The following is a 17778-nucleotide window of genomic DNA, read 5'->3' as shown; positions in this document are numbered from 1 at the left end:
CTAACGACCTGCGAGCATGTAACAAGTGTATCAGACAAAGCTGGCGAGTCCACAGTTTAAGAAAACGTTTGTTACCCGTTGATTGTAAAACAGTTCGATAACCAATGCAAGTAATATTGTTAATATCTCAATTCCGAACAAGACGGCTCCTGAAATACATGACTGCCCTTCCCACGTACTCCTATCTAGTACTGGGCCACGACTGGGTCATTAGTTCACATCCGTCCTATCTAGGAGCGGTGTGAGGGTGCCAAACCTAAGTAGCGCTACCAACTAATACCCGTTACCCTCCAGGTAACATAATAAGGGACTTACAAAAATGATAGGTGAGAATATTAACCAATATACCCGTTTTTACCCAAACCACTGACTGTCCCCAACCACTGGGACGCATACTCGAATGTAGTGAACTCACCTTAGATTTGCTCGGTTTGTTATGTTATGTGTTCACCGTTGACCGACCAACCCTAGAATAATTACCATTACTAATCAGTTTTGTATTCACATTGCATCGCATAGATCGTTACAGACTCCACAAGTAACAAACACATATAGCACATAATCCGACAGATTATCATAGCAAGTGTACGGACCCTAATACCCTCATGTTGTAAGTCGTACTCCCAATATCACATAGTCGAATTCTCAAGCTAGACCACACATTACACTATAGACATTTAGGTCACACGTCATTTTGTTTCACAACTATAACCGATGAACAGCTACTTAACCATCCATTTCATCAATCTACTAAAGACACGACCCACTAGTCTTACCTACATAGGTGCGGGTGTGACCCTGGGTCAACTAGACCACAACCATTCCGCAGCCTATGACCCAAACTAGCCCAGCCCAATTATGCCTTAGGCACTGCCCTGCTTAAATGCAGCCCAACGGCTTCACACCTGGCCCAAATCGAACAATCACATTGTATGCATCTGTGTATCCAATAGTTATATGCGGCCCTATCTAACAACCAATCTCATTACTCTAACAATCTAAATAACAAATGTTAGTCCAAGCAAAATATATATATCAACTATTAATGTGCTCGGTCTAATATATGTGTATATATCAACTGTTAATGTGTCTAGTCTAATATATGTGTATATATATACCAACTGTTACTACACCCGGCACAAGCAAAAATCCCCAATTATGAGTACAATGTTCATGCCAGGACCTAACATTAACTAAATCATGCAATTTTGAATAACATCTCTAGTGATAATGAAAACAAATAAACTCCTATTGGACCTCCATTCTTTACACTATCATCACATGCACCTGTCATCAACATTTAATATTTTGACTATTGTGATATGTTTAGGATGCACATGGTTTGGTGACATCAAAATTAGCAATTACATGACCGCCATTTACACCTTCAAAATCAGCCAACCCTATCAAATCCTCACCCACCATTCTACAACTCTATTGGACCTTTAAGGTTAGTGTGCACCAAAATTGATTTGATATCCTCCACTATTACATCAAAATTTATTATGGATCTTACTACATGCACACACATCGATGATAGTCAACATTATTATCCAACATTTAGTCATTTTCACACAATCAAGTATATGTCACACAATCAACACGTTCACATTTAATCAAAGCCATCAACACGTTAGACAAATAAAACAAGATACTAACCGACTGTGATGATCTCGACTGGGGGTCTTGGGTTTCGCTACTGCCGCACGTAGGAGGTAAGGTAGGGTAGGGTTTGTTGTGATATGCGTACCAACAAGTTACGTTCATGACATATAAGGGTTAACAACCATTTAAAGTGGGCTAATATCTAATTATAGTGGGCCGGTTACAAGTTTACATTGGTTACTCCCTATGGGCCGAAATTAATAAAACACACATGATGATCATTCAAGGCACGTTAAGGACTAGTTGAGCTTAGGAGTTCTATTTGGGTCGATATCATACGTATAGTTATAAAGCCCAACCTATACACGATCCGACAAATGTCAATAAGTTATTTAATCTGGTTACCGAACGTTTAAGTTTAATGAAGTTAAGATTACAAGGTCACACGTCACTAACCTTGAAAGTTCGGGTTGTCACAGATGTGACAACCCAAACTCTCAAAGTTTGTGACTGTTAGCTTTCTGACTTTGATTCCCTCTTTATTCCTTTTGTTACGTTAATCGTTTAACTTTTGTGCTAGGAAACTTGTTAGAATTTTTAAGCGTTAACAAGGAGAGTTAGTTGCGTGTTTGGGCCAACCGTATTTGGGCCGCACACACACGGTATGCATCTGGGCCGCGACCTTTCCCCTTAGCGACCCACCTTGTCTTGTTTCTAAACCCACCGGCCCACATAGGTTATGTTAGGCCGATCACACAAGTGCAAAGCCCAAAACCTTTTTGTGGATATATACGATCATATTAGTCACGTAGTTGTTTTTTTTTTGAAAAACAATAACCCTAGAGCTTCTGGTTGATCGACGGCAGACACCCCCCCCTCCTTCTCCATCTCCGAAGTCAAGTCTTCATCTTCGAAGTCAAGTCCTCTACACACACGTGCATCCCCTATTTGGTTAGTACGTTAGTCGTTAGTTGTGTTCTTGTTGTTTGTATTGTATTTCTGTTATGCAACATAGTTGTAGCGAACCATTATTGTGCTTGTTGATTTATCTAAGTGATATTATGTGTTGTTATGTGATTTTGATTTTGATTTATACTAGTCATCGATTGATCAGTGGGCGAATAAATGGTGTGTTATGATACATGATGTTATGGTGGTATATGTGAATGTAATCGTAAAACATATTAGTTATATGCATGATCAGAGTTGTTGTAGAGCTGGTTATAAGTTGACTTAGGTATTTGCATGATGATGATATGTGAACATGTGTATCGACTAAAACAGGAACCTAGGGGCTGCTTATGAAATCGTAATAGAATTGATGAACTATTGTTGTGTTATTGGACAATTAGTGTGGCTTGACTTTAATAATCTTGAGGAATTAAATATGATGTTAAACTGAAGTGGTGGTAGGAAATCTCTTATGATAATTAGATTATAAATCGAGTGGATGTGAGTGTTAGAACGATTGGCTAAATCTCAATAGTATTCAAGTAAGTCAATGATGAGATCGGTATGATGTCATGTATTAAGTTAAACTTTGCCAATTCTAGTTGACCCACATGATACTTAAGCCGTGACTAAGGGTTGGGTGTTGTCAAGAAACTGTGTCATGTAGTGCTAAACATATGATTGTAATGAGATAAAAGGGATTGGGTAACGTATTTGGCTGCTTATTGATTCTGGGCCGGACCACACACTGACCGCACACAAATGTTTGGGCCACAAACTCGCCGGTAGTCACACGGCGGTAATGAGTTGCACACGGTCTGGGCCACGGGACGTTATTTGAGCCGCACAAGGGTTGGTCAGGCCCTGTAGGTTTTGGGCCCGTTCCGTTGTTGGGCTGCACGATGTTTGGAATAGATCGGAATCAACATGTTAATTAATATAGCTTTAGTAATGATCAGATGATACTCTCGAGTCACGATTTGATTATGTGTGTTGATTAATATGATTCTGATAATCTGGTTCGAATGATTTGGTATAAGTAAATTGCCATTCATGGTTTATTAAAGAATGAAGTTACATTATGAAATCTGAATTTGGGCCGAAGAGTTGCAGTGGATTGCACCAATCTTAAGTGAAACATTAACCTAATTTGTTTACATACGTGTGTGTTGAAGGACTAAATATTGTATGTCTTGCAAGCATGGAATCATGAAACGAATCTACCTATTAACAGAATACATGCTAATTGACTTCTTGACAATATTGGGTTAATAGATTAACTGGCATGGTTTGAATTGTATGTGTGTGCTACATGTAACTTGACTGTACGAACAAGGAATACATAAATTGATTGCACGTGAAATATGTGGATTATGTGCACCTAAGACTGACCGTTGTCGGTAACTATTCTAGGACGTATTTGAACAACTGATAAACGAGCATTTAGTCTAACCGAGCAAATCGAAGGTGAGTTCACTACATTCGAGCATGCGTCCCAGTGGTTGGGGACAGTCAGTGGGTATCCCGTGGAGGGATAAGTCTTTTGGGTAAAAACGTGTATATTGGTTAATATTCTCACCTATCATTCTTGTAAGTCCCTTATTATGTTACGTGGAGGGTAACGGGTATTAGTTGGTAGCGCTACTTAGGTTTGGCACCCTCACACCGCTCCTAGAGAGGACGGATGTGAACTAATGACCCAGTCGGGCCCATTACTGGATAGGAGTACGTGGGAAAGGGCAGTCATGTACTTCAGGAGCCGTCTTGTTCGGAATTGAGATATTAACAATATTACTTGCATATGTTAATGGACTGTTTTAAACACTTGGTAACAAACATTTTCATAAACTGTGAACTCGCCAGCTTTGTCTGATACAATTGTTGCATGCTCACAGGTTGTTAGGTATTTTGGATGGTGGAACTTGTTGTCTGAGGTAGCTGGAGTGGTCATGGGTCGACAGAAGAGATTCATGAGATGGTTCTTGATATTGTAATTCGCTTTTGATACTGTTTAACTATAGTTATCTATTTTGCTTCCGCTGAACTTGTTGGGATCTACTAAACTTATTATTGGTACAGTTCTTTAATGATTGGTATTTTATTTACAATCTTATTATGAGTTCAATATGGTTGGTGGCTCGTTATTGGTTCGTCACACGCCTAGCAGGGACACTCCCTAGGTGATATTTTGGGGGTGTGACAGTTTGGTATCAGAGCCACTGGTTATAGAGAACTTGGTTTTAAAACGTTTTTTTTTATAAAACCAGACTATAACCGAACAGATCCGAAATCGACCATGACACTCAGCTCCAGACTGCAAGGTTCGTTTCTCGTTTACTATTGCATAGTATATCTAGTGTCTGCTAATAAATAACATCACATGTGAATGCACACTAAGCACTGCAGTATGACCTTCTATGCTACCAACCCATGTTACGTGTTTTAAGAGTGCGACTCTTCTTGAACTTTCATGATCTATGTTGAGGCATCATCTGTCTTATTGCTCGAGTTTGGGGAACCTTTTAGCGCGAGTTAAGAGGCACTGAGATAAGCATGCAAATTGCCTTATTATTATGGGTGCACACATAATAATAATGTGGGGTGCATGTGAGTCCCAGTGAGGCTTAACGAGTGTGAGAAGGGTTCCGCTCTGTTAATTGATGTTATGTTAGAACTCAGCATTCTATAGGAGTCATAGCAGTGATTGTCTCCTACTCGAACATGATATTTTCACCCCTTTCTGAATCCTTACGAATCTCGATGCTATCGAATATTACCTGATCGCACATCTGAACGCCTAGCGAACGGCGTAGAATGTTAAGTGCTAGAACGAACGTCCCTGAGTTGGATGGCTCAGCGTCAAATGATTGGACTATACTTTCCTCACTTATCTTTGTTTGCTGGAACTTAGTGTGTTGACGCCTTAGATCCCGAAGTGCGATCACTTCTGCAACACTCTCGCGACATACCGTGTATTACTCAAACAACTTGCAACATTGATGGGCAAAAGGAAGAGTGTAGTACTTTACCGTCTTCAACGTTTGAACGACCCTAGTTATCGGCAATGAACAACAGCGATTTGACTCTGATTGAATGCTTAACGCCAGCCAGCGACTCACGGGAGTCGACTCATACGAACCAATCGGGACAAAATCGATGACGATTGACTGTAGAGTGGATTGTGTAACCGCCCGCACCATGAGTAGTGCCTTAGGACGTGGCACGAAATGTGAAAAGATGGACCTTGTTGGTGAAAGGACGCAGGACACCGTTACAGGCAACAATATTAGAGGCAACAGCCGCGGCAACATCAAGGTACTCGTGATCGTAGCTTACAGTATGGAAACGAAGGTGACCTAGACAAGGAATGACTGTGTTAAGTCAAGGTGACGACAACCAAGGGAACGACGGCAGTACTGGAAATTCTCGTGATGAAAACAACACTGGAAATGATGCACCTGGAAGGGAAATTAGGATTGGCGTAGGCAACACCAAGTGTAATAACAACATGGTAGCTTGAATGTTTTTGGGGTAACTAATCATTTCGGCTCTGTTCCGCTTGACCCTGATGCTTCTTGAAACCGAACCCGATGTGGAATCGGCTGATGGCAAATCAACTGAAACGTCATACGATTGTTAGGATGCAACCTAACCTTGTGGGACGAGTGTTCGACGTCGACCTTCCTTCTACTACCGTTGAAAGTTTGATGCAATAGTTAGTATGGATTGGTTATCCATACATCGCACAGATATTCTATGAGAAAAGAAAACTTTGTGTACCCCTCTCCCTAGTGGGGAATCGTTAGCTGTTCCAGAATATCATAGTTGTGTAAAGACTAGCACCAATTCTGCAATGAAAGCCCAGAAGTGTCTACGGAGGAACTACCCCGCCAAGTTGGCAATCGTTGCTAATGTTAAGGCTAAGGAAAATAGGATCGGGGATCCACCGATTATTCGTGACTCCTTCGGTGTGCTACTCGAGTAACTTTCAGGTTTACTTTCACAACTGTTAGTCGGAATCCCATTTGATCTCATGACAGAGGCAACCCTGAATACTCAAACATTGTACCATCTTGCACAGGAGGGTTGCAAGAACTGTTTAATCAACTACAGGAAATACTGGACATGAGTTTGTCGGGCCTAGCTTTTCGCTTTGGGGAGCCCCAGTTATATCCGTGAAGATAGGCCTTTCATATGTGTACTGATTATCCAGAACCTAACAGGAGACAGTTAAGAGCCGTTTGCCTCGATCATGTATTGGCAACCTGTCTACCAGTGCGAGGGTCAAGCTTCCATTCGAGGAATAACCAACGAATGAACTATCATCAGATGGGAGTCCAGAGGGGAGAACGTACCCACAGTGGCATATTAGACGCAGGGCGGCCATTGAAACGTTGTATTCCAAGACCTCTGGGCTAATCGTCACACCAGCAGCTTTATGGACCACATGAATTGACCGTATTTATGGATGACGTTCTGGATTGTTTCCAAGAGGAAGGAACATCATGGGCGGCATTCGTATCTTATTTTAGAGCTCCTGAGGGAGGAGTCTCTCCGCGTGAAGTCTTGTTAAAGGTAACTTCTGGATTCGAAAGATGCCTTTTTGGTCATATGATCAACGAAGTGGGAATACACGTGGATCTCGCTAAAGACCCATTTCGTTAGATATTGTTCGACACCAAAGATTCCTTCGAGGATGCAGCAATTTCTTGGTCTCACTAGATGCTACCGCATATTCATCACAGGATTTCCGAAGATCGCGCATCACGTCTTTTCAGCTTTCAAATCCCAACTCTGCAATACACTGAGCATCGTCTCTACCCGAGGGTGCGGGTGATTTAGTGGTATATCATGATGGTTCGAATCAGAGTCCAAGTTACATGCCGATGCAACACGAGAAGGTGATTGCTTATGTAATAGACTTACAAGGAGAATTGCACGACACACAATCTGCGGTAGAAACCGTGGTCTTTGGATGTAAGTTGGAGGCATTACTTGGACGGTACCGAATGCACTACTTAGACCGATCAAAAGGGCCTCCCGTGTACCCTGGTTTCGAAAGAGATAAATCAGTTAATGGCGTCACTGGATGGAATTTTTGGATGATTACGACTGCGAAACTTGAATGTGCACGAGCTCTGCATCTCATTATCGACTCTAGCATACCTGATCAGACTCGCCTTGCTCAAACTGAAGGACTGAAGGAAGAGAGTTCTCAAGATTAACCTATGCGGGGCATGGGGCAACCTTTAGCAGGTCGGACGATACTTGCTACTTCATGGAGCGAATATGAACCTCGCTATACAGTAACCTTAGAGAATGGGTGCAGGCGAAGCACACGGGTCTCAATAACCTATTCATCTGAGTTTTGATAGGATGTATTAAAACCTGAAGACCATGCATGGGTGACCGGGCCTGAAGGCCCATATAGGGACGCATAGGGCCTGAAGGCCCACATAACCAGAAAAACATGTATGGAAATGAGAACAGGCTGCCATGGATTTGTTACTAGTCTACTTACAACTCGAAACGGAAATGTTATCGCCTGGGTGATCATTGATGGACTCAAGTTACCAGCACACTTTCTTGCACTCAAGAAAACGGACGAGTCTTCACAGTTGTGAATGTTCTTCTAAGAGAGACGATTTTTAGGTACGAGGTGCCAACTCCAGTTACCTCTGGATTTGAGCTATGCATGATTTATGTCAGGCAATACGCAACACCCTTGGCTCGCGTCAGGACTAGAACATTGCTTATCGTCGTTGGGCAAACGATCATGGAAAACGAATTCTCTGGGCACTCAAAGACATGCTGCGAGCATGTGTGTGACTGGCTGTGGTACAAGTTGGAAGGACTCTTACCTATGGTTGAGTACTACTGCGGCAGTTATCATCCTGGTAACCAGACAGCTCTGTTGAGGAATTACTTAGACAATAATGCCAACCTTCTTGTTAGATTGCGATAGTTGACAACTTAATTACTGGTCCAGGACTGGTACTCGAAACTCTTGGGAAGGTTGTTGGATCAGGAGTCGATTGGCGGTAGCGCGTGGCCGTCAGGAAAGCTGATAAACTTGGGAAATGCTGGAAGATCGCTGTAAGCGATCGTATCGTGTTGGAAGTCTCACCCTGGGAGGGTGTGGAATGCTTGGGAAACATGGCGAGCTTAACTGACGTCACGATGGACCATTCAATGGTCTGGGAAGAATCGGTAAAGTAACATACACACTTGAGTTACCTGCTGAGCTGGGTAACATTCATGATGTCTTTCATGTCTCGCAATTAAAGAAGGATTTCTCCGATGAAACACTTGAGGTTCCACTTCAAGAGCTAAAGATCGACGACAAGGTGCAGGTGTCGAGAAATCCATCGAAAACCTAGTAGAATTTCAATCGCGAGAGTTCGTTGGAACTCAATACGAGGACCGGAGTTCGTGTGGGAACGCGAAGATCAAATGAAACTCAAGTATCCTCAACTTCTTCCTGTTGATCAATTTGATGTCACTGGTGAATTTCGGGACGAAATTTCTTTCAAGTTGGGGATGATGTGACACCCGGGGAAAGTCTACAGCAATTTTGATTTATCACTTCACTGCACTGTGCGTACTTGTCAAATTTCGGGACGAAATTTCTTTCAAGTTGGGGATGATGTGACAACCCAAACTCTCAAAGTTTGTGACTGTTAGCTTTCTGACTTTGATTCCCTCTTTATTCCTTTTGTTACGTTAATCGTTTAACTTTTGTGCTAGGAAACTTGTTAGAATTTTTAAGCGTTAACAAGGAGAGTTAGTTGCGTGTTTGGGCCAACCGTATTTGGGCCGCACACACACGGTATGCATCTGGGCCGCGACCTTTCCCCTTAGCGACCCACCTTGTCTTGTTTCTAAACCCACCGGCCCACATAGGTTATGTTAGGCCGATCACACAAGTGCAAAGCCCAAAACCTTTTTGTGGATATATACGATCATATTAGTCACGTAGTTGTTTTTTTTTTTGATAAACAATAACCCTAGAGCTTCTGGTTGATCGACGGCAAACACCCCCCCTCCTTCTCCATCTCCGAAGTCAAGTCTTCATCTTCGAAGTCAAGTCCTCTACACACACGTGCATCCCCTATTTGGTTAGTACGTTAGTCGTTAGTTGCATTCTTGTTGTTTGTATTGTATTTCTGTTATGCAACATAGTTGTAGCGAACCATTATTGTGCTTGTTGATTTATCTAAGTGATATTATGTGTTGTTATGTGATTTTGATTTTGATTTATACTAGTCATCGATTGATCAGTGGGCAAATAAATGGTGTGTTATGATACATGATGTTATGGTGGTATATGTGAATGTAATCGTAAAACATATTAGTTATATGCATGATCAGAGTTGTTGTAGAGCTGGTTATAAGTTGACTTAGGTATTTGCATGATGATGATATGTGAACACGTGTATGGACTAAAACAGGAACCTAGGGGCTGCTTATGAAATCGTAATAGAATTGATGAACTACTGTTGTGTTATTGGACAATTAGTGTGGCTTGACTTTAATAATCTTGAGGAATTAAATATGATGTTAAACTGAAGTGGTGGTAGGAAATCTCTTATGATAATTAGATTATAAATCGAGTGGATGTGAGTGTTAGAACGATTGGCTAAATCTCAATAGTATTCAAGTAAGTCAATGATGAGATCGGTATGATGTCATGTATTAAGTTAAACTTTGCCAATTCTAGTTGACCCACATGATACTTAAGCCGTGACTAAGGGTTGGGTGTTGTCAAGAAACTGTGTCATGTAGTGCTAAACGTATGATTGTAATGAGATAAAAGGGATTGGGTAATGTATTTGGCTGCTTATTGATTCTGGGCCGGACCACACACTGACCGCACACAAATGTTTGGGCCACAAACTCGCCGGTAGTCACACGGCGGTAATGAGTTGCACACGGTCTGGGCCACGGGACGTTATTTGAGCCGCACAAGGGTTGGTCAGGTCCTGTAGGTTTTGGGCCCGTTCCGTTGTTGGGCTGCATGATGTTTGGAATAGATCGGAATCAACATGTTAATTAATATAGCTTTAGTAATGATCAGATGATACTCTCGAGTCGCGATTTGATTATGTGTGTTGATTAATATGATTGTGATAATCTGGTTCGAATGATTTGGTATAAGTAAATTGCCATTCATGGTTTATTAAAGAATGAAGTTACATTACGAAATCTGAATTTGGGCCGAAGAGTTGCAGTGGATTGCACCAATCTTAAGTGAAACATTAACCTAATTTGTTTACATACGTGTGTGTTGAAGGACTAAATATTGTATGTCTTGCAAGCATGGAATCATGAAACGAATCTACCTATTAACAGAATACATGCTAATTGACTTCTTGACAATATTGGGTTAATAGATTAACTGGCATGGTTTGAATTGTATGTGTGTGCTACATGTAACTTGACTGTACGAACAAGGAATACATAAATTGATTGCACGTGAAATATGTGGATTATGTGCACCTAAGACTGACCGTTGTCGGTAACTATTCTAGGACGTATTTGAACAACTGATAAACGAGCATTTAGTCTAACCGAGCAAATCGAAGGTGAGTTCACTACATTCGAGCATGCGTCCCAGTGGTTGGGGACAGTCAGTGGGTATCCCGTGGAGGGATAAGTCTTTTGGGTAAAAACGGGTATATTGGTTAATATTCTCACCTATCATTCTTGTAAGTCCCTTATTATGTTACCTGGAGGGTAACGGGTATTAGTTGGTAGCGCTACTTAGGTTTGGCACCCTCACACCGCTCCTAGAGAGGACGGATGTGAACTAATGACCCAGTCGGGCCCAGTACTGGATAGGAGTACGTGGGAAAGGGCAGTCATGTACTTCAGGAGCCGTCTTGTTCGGAATTGAGATATTAACAATATTACTTGCATATGTTAATGGACTGTTTTAAACACTTGGTAACAAACATTTTCATAAACTGTGAACTCGCCAGCTTTGTCTGATACAATTGTTGCATGCTCACAGGTTGTTAGGTATTTTGGATGGTGGAACTTGTTGTCTGAGGTAGCTGGAGTGGTCATGGGTCGACAGAAGAGATTCATGAGATGGTTCTTGATATTGTAATTCGCTTTTGATACTGTTTAACTATAGTTATCTATTTTGCTTCCGCTGAACTTGTTGGGATCTACTAAACTTATTATTGGTACAATTCTTTAATGATTGGTACTTTATTTACAATCTTATTATGAGTTCAATATGGTTGGTGGCTCGTTATTGGTTCGTCACACGCCTAGCAGGGACACTCCCTAGGTGGTATTTTGGGGGTGTGACACTTTTCATCCTTTATATTAGTAAAATTACTAATTTACCCCCATGTGCATGGCACATGCCATATTTAACTGAATTTTAATTAAGTTAGGATTAAAGGACGTATGGTGTAATGCATTTAACAAAAGAAGGTTCGTGATTGTAATTATTGAAGTTAAAGATCATCCACTGCAATCGGGTACATACATAAAGGACGAAAAGTGTAATTTACCCTTGATTTATTTTCTATTTTTAATTGATTTCTACATAATAAAATTCATGAATTATGAATGTATAAGATTATAATATTAATACATTCTTTAATCGTGTGATAAGGATTATATAGAAATTTATGATTTACTTTTTTATATATTCACCCCATGTAATACACAGGTTTATAACACTTACAAGTTAAGATAATAGTTAATCTAGATTTTTTTAGTCCTTTGTAATACACGCGTTTCTAAGCTACTGTACTTAATATTTTAAGTTACCTCTTGTATTAAATAAGATTTAACTAAAGTGCCCCTCATGTAAGGACAGGTACTAGAATTTTAAGGAATTACATGGATGGAGTTAATTTTGGGGGTTAAAAAGGTTAGGAAAATGGCATTGGTGGTTGAAGTGTCATAAAACTCCTTTATGAGCTGATACAGTTAAGGTAACTTAACCACATGCGCCAAAAACGTAATTTACTTTTTTCATTAAAAGGGTAAAAAGAAATCCAATTTGCCCTATTAATATGCAAGACACGTAACCCAACTTTAAATATAAAATTAACCGTCGTTAAACAACAAGACATAAACTATCACAGCATATGAACATAAAGGATCAACTTTGTCGGTTCGTTATATGAACATAAACTATCACAGCATATGAACATAAACTATCACAGCATATGAACATAAAGGATCACTCTAATTTACTAATAAAAGAATAACTTTATTTGCATTATGATAGATCAAAATGATATTTTCTATAATAGTTAGGTTCAATTTTGAAAGCTCTCAAAATTCTTAGGGTAATTATAGTAAAATTTGCATTAGGGTAACCCCACAGTTCCTATTTAAACGAACACAATACCATTTTCATTATAATCACTCAATCACCGCCGCACCGTTTCTTCTCTCATTCATCCACATCCTTGCCCCAAAGATGGCATCTCTTTTTTTGGTGCAAATGTAAGGGCTTTTATTTATTTTACTTTTATCTAATTTGATTTGCCTCATAATCTTTCTTTATATTTTTAAAAATCACTTTTTGATTTCAAATGTACTAATGTGAGAATTTTGGTTTAATTAATTGTATGGATATGTATGCTTTGATTTTGTTGGTTTTGATGTAACATATACGCAAACTAACTCTATCGGTTTGAAAATTTAAGAAATTCATTGCCAAATACATTTTTAGAATTTTTATTTTTGTATAAGCATGTTCTAGAATGGATCTATAAACAAATGAAGAAGAATTTGTAACAAATGTTCTTTTTGTTCCTTATTTGACGTGTAGTTGTGAGGATTTTTTTTTTTTGTTCCTTATTTGAGGTGTAGTTATGAGGATTTTGTGCTTTTTTTGTTTGTTTTGTTGCTTATAAATGTTAGGTTTGCTATTATTTACCGATCTCACATCACTTTGACGTGTAGTTGTGAGGATTTTATGTTTTTTGCTTGTTTTGTTGGTTATAAATATTAGGTTTGGTGTTATTCACCGATCTCACATCACAAACGGGTCTGGCTAATCATTTTGGAGCAGACTATAGCATGTTGATTGTTCATGGCGTTTCAAGGGCTCAATTGAGAAAGGTAAAATCCAAAACCATTCAAACTACTTGAGAAAGTCAAAGGCGAAATTGCAAAAAAAAAAAAAGAAAAGAAAAGAAAAGAAAGAAAGAAAAGAGGAATCAGGCGATGTAAAATTAAAAATAAAAAATATTGTTTTATATAATCTGATATGGACTAAAACAAAATTATAATATTAAGGTGTGATTTTTACTTAACAATGATGATCTATATATATTACCACCTAAAGCCTTTTGACATGGTAAATTATATTATATAAAAAATAGAAAATATTTCAAATTTTATTTTTGTTTTTATTTTTTCGTATGTGTTTAGATTATCTAAGTTTGCTTGTCATATGTCAGGATGGTATACCTCAAACGCCTCGATGAAACCCGCGGTTGGTGGTGTGTGAGGTAAACGCACACCTATTATTGTTTCCTAGTTTGATAACTGTATAGTCGTCCTATACAGGGTTGCCTACTTAACAAAAAAAGTAAACCCTATGTTTGGTCCCCCAAATTTTTTAGATCCTCATTTTGAAATATCATGTATTTATATAAGTATAATAACGAATATTTATATATGCAATTGGTTTAATTTACCTACACAGAACAATTGGAGTACGGTTTTTCTTCTAAATAACAATTGAAGCTTTTAATTCTATTGAATTCAAAATGATTTGGCTTTTTGGTCATATTTTAACACTATATTTTTCAGATCAACCCACATAACCCTTATTTCAAATGTTTGAATGTATTATTTACGTTGAACAAAACCAGTGGACTTGCAACTTTCTATTGACACTCTTAGGCTTGATTTGCAGGTCGTTAGGTACATCAGTGCACAGAAACTTGCAGTCTAAGGAGCTTGAAGTGTCATGTTGCCTGTTGTTTGAAGAGAACATTTAATATTATGAATTTTAAAACAATATAGTTTTGGTTGTTTTCAAACATTTACTTTTGCTTTCGCTGAATACATACTTTTGTTTAAACCTTTATTTTGTAATACACTAATCATGTTGGATATGATGATTGTGTTTAATATTGTTTACTATTAGTTCTACATGATTAGTGGCAAGATCCTGGTACGTCACAGGCCTCGCGGTAAAACCAGCATATAGTTATTTGGGGGGTGTGACAAAATAAATCAAAACTAAATGCTTGTATCCCACCCCCACAAGGGTGTGACTAAATCAGGTCGTGATACCAACTTCCCATAGTAATAGTAATGAAAAAAGGTCATCCCATGAAAGAAAGTGTGAGTCGATACCACATCTCATACTCATGAGGAAAGAGCGTGAATCCAAAATATGCTTGCTTGACTAAATTCGATAACCGAATGAACACATAACCAAATAACAAATAAACTACACACTGATATTGCATGCTAGATAACAATAAAAAAGGAATAAGAAAATTTGTGATAGAATGATACACCCCAAAAAGTTAATGCAAAAATGAGAATATAATTTACTCATTGTTTGTGAAAATTCGATCCGCTATATATACAACCACACAATTTTTGAAATTCGACAATATATTATCGTAAAAATGTAACGCCCTAAAACGTAATACCTTAAAATGACGCAGCGGAAAATTTGGGCCTTTAAAAATTTCTTTCTATCTTAGTCATGTATCATACTTGGGGTTCGTTACTAGAAATATTTAAAGTTAATTAAAGGATTTACATCGTTCGTTCTAAATTTTCACATCAATTACATATACGCGTTTGAGCTATGTGACTACTCTTCCCGTACAATTCTTGCCCTTGACTTGATCTTCAATCCTCCAATACTTTAAACCGACGATAGACCGTGTAACCTACATTCACCAAAAACATGCACATCATTAAAATTTGATAATCTACATTCATAATCTATCATACATAATTAATTGACCACGCCGCAATCTTTCTATGTGTGCCAGACTTTTCGATTATCCTTTCGAGTACAATCTTGCATTCCAATTCCTCAAAACTTCACGATGGACTACCATAGCATACCTGCAAATCTCATTTCATTCTCAAGGCACATGATTAGTAACTTAGTGCTCAAACATATTAAGGCTATGTACACCTATATACAAGCCCCATTCCCACATGTACAATTAATACTACATCGTACCTACGCACATCCGTATGTGCACTTTTGGTCACATACTACACACACACATCATACATACATACATACTTACATGTACCCGCGCTTACCCCCATACCTCAAAACATACATGCCTACATTCATTCGTATCTTCATATATTCACCAATACACTTCTACACATGTACCTACTTTCATGCGTTCCTACATTCATGTCTACGATCACACGTACTCCTATGCATACACTAATACACATTTGCATACGCACACACATTTCTATGCTTTCACATATATACATACATACACTTCCACATACGCACTTACATTCGTACATCTCTACACACATGCATACATACACATCTACATACGAACATATCTCTCCTACATCTTAACATACAAGCATATTCTATACATACCTTTATACATACATATATACACATCTACACACATACATACCCTTCCTACATTGTTACATACGTGCATATTCTCGTACATATCTATACACTTCTACATACGTACCTACATTCATGTCTCTACTTGCATGCATACATACATACACATCTACATATGAACATACCTCCCCGCGATCTTTACACACATGCATATACTTATACATATCTTTATACACACGCACATACTTTAACGATCATGTACTAGATCACACGTACCTCTTACATAATCATATGTTATTAATATGGGTCTTAGTCTTAGCTTTTTGGCCTATCAACATTTAAGAACCATCAGAATCATGTATGGAAAGTCCACCATAGTCCACGGATATCAAACCGAAGCCCACGGTACGTCAATTAACTTAAATAACGAAGTTTCAGCTTTTGGGACTTGGGAAGGCCGTCGCCGACGCCCCTAGGGCTGTCGGCGACGGGCCTTGCATTTACCCGTAGCCCAAAAACCCGTAGACAGGAAATTAACCCGTCAGCACAAAAATGGTTTTTCCCTTGCCCGTCGGCGACGGCCCCCCACCCGTCGGCGACGCCCTCTAGAATCTGCAGTTTTCTGCAGATTCGTTTCGTCGTCCGTACGCACTAAAACGTGCGTATCTTTTGAACCGTTTACCCGTTTAACCTCCCGTTTCTTCCTACATGCTTGTAAATTCGCATTCTACCATGTGGACTTGAAATCCCATATCCGAATTAAGGAAATTCTTAACTTGTGAACTATCGACTTATTATTCATTTATGACTTGTTTGACCCGTTCATATTTTCTTCAGCAACACATTCGATTTAGCCCAGAACTTACAAGAACATTATAGCTATAAAACCTTTACATTATCCGCACTTCCACTCACCCATTAACGTGCTTATGCCCAATCCTACCCGTCACCCGGTTACCATTCCGTAGACACTTCTTATTCTTCGTTTCATTATAACATCAAGACCTCATTTTTGACCCATTACATCTACTTAGCAAAATCGTTGGTTTCATACTACCCATCCATTATTTGTCTCAACCATTATGCTAATTAACTAGAACGTAACCTTACTTAACAAATTAAGAAGTGATTCCGGAAATCACTTACCTTGTGCATCCGTGTTCGTAGCCGCTTCCTTGCCTCATCTTGACCCGTTAGCCTTCCATGCTTGAGTACGTGTTAATGTAGTTCCTATCCTTTCATGTCACCACATCCATATTCTTTGTTAGCATACAAACTCATACATATCATCCATCATTTCTAATTCATACCTTACATTAGACTTTCATTAATCAAATTTTTAACAACATAAGGCATAGATCAACAATCACATCTTTTCAAGCTCATATAATTCTACATGTCATCATATACAACACATAATGATATAACATGTACCGTATGAGTTCTCAAGTCTTATATTCGTGTTAGGAAGCCTACCATACTATTCTCACATTCGTTGACTTTCTAGAAAGTCAACTATTAAACGTGCAAGTTCTCATCCTTATAACGATACGGTTACGTTGATAAAGTTAACCATACTAATAACACTATCTGCATTTCATACTCATGTTCTAGGACACACGTACGCGCATATAATTACTTACACACACATATATGTA

General features: G+C 38.9%; 1 long non-coding RNA gene across 1 annotated transcript in view; it reads left to right on the top strand.

Annotated features, from left to right (window-relative positions):
- LOC110939169 overlaps positions 1 to 14542 on the top strand; it is a 43487-nt gene extending 28945 nt beyond the window's left edge. The window contains exons 2-3 of the long non-coding RNA XR_002592031.2: positions 13544 to 13653; positions 14456 to 14542. This is a non-coding gene — a long non-coding RNA (uncharacterized LOC110939169). The remainder of the gene's footprint in view (positions 1 to 13543; positions 13654 to 14455) is intronic.
- The last annotated feature ends 3236 nt before the right edge of the window (positions 14543 to 17778 follow it).

Source organism: Helianthus annuus, chromosome 5 (genome assembly GCF_002127325.2).
Source record: "Helianthus annuus cultivar XRQ/B chromosome 5, HanXRQr2.0-SUNRISE, whole genome shotgun sequence".
Lineage (NCBI taxonomy): Eukaryota > Viridiplantae > Streptophyta > Magnoliopsida > Asterales > Asteraceae > Helianthus > Helianthus annuus.
This window is presented reverse-complemented; position numbering and strand designations above follow the sequence as displayed.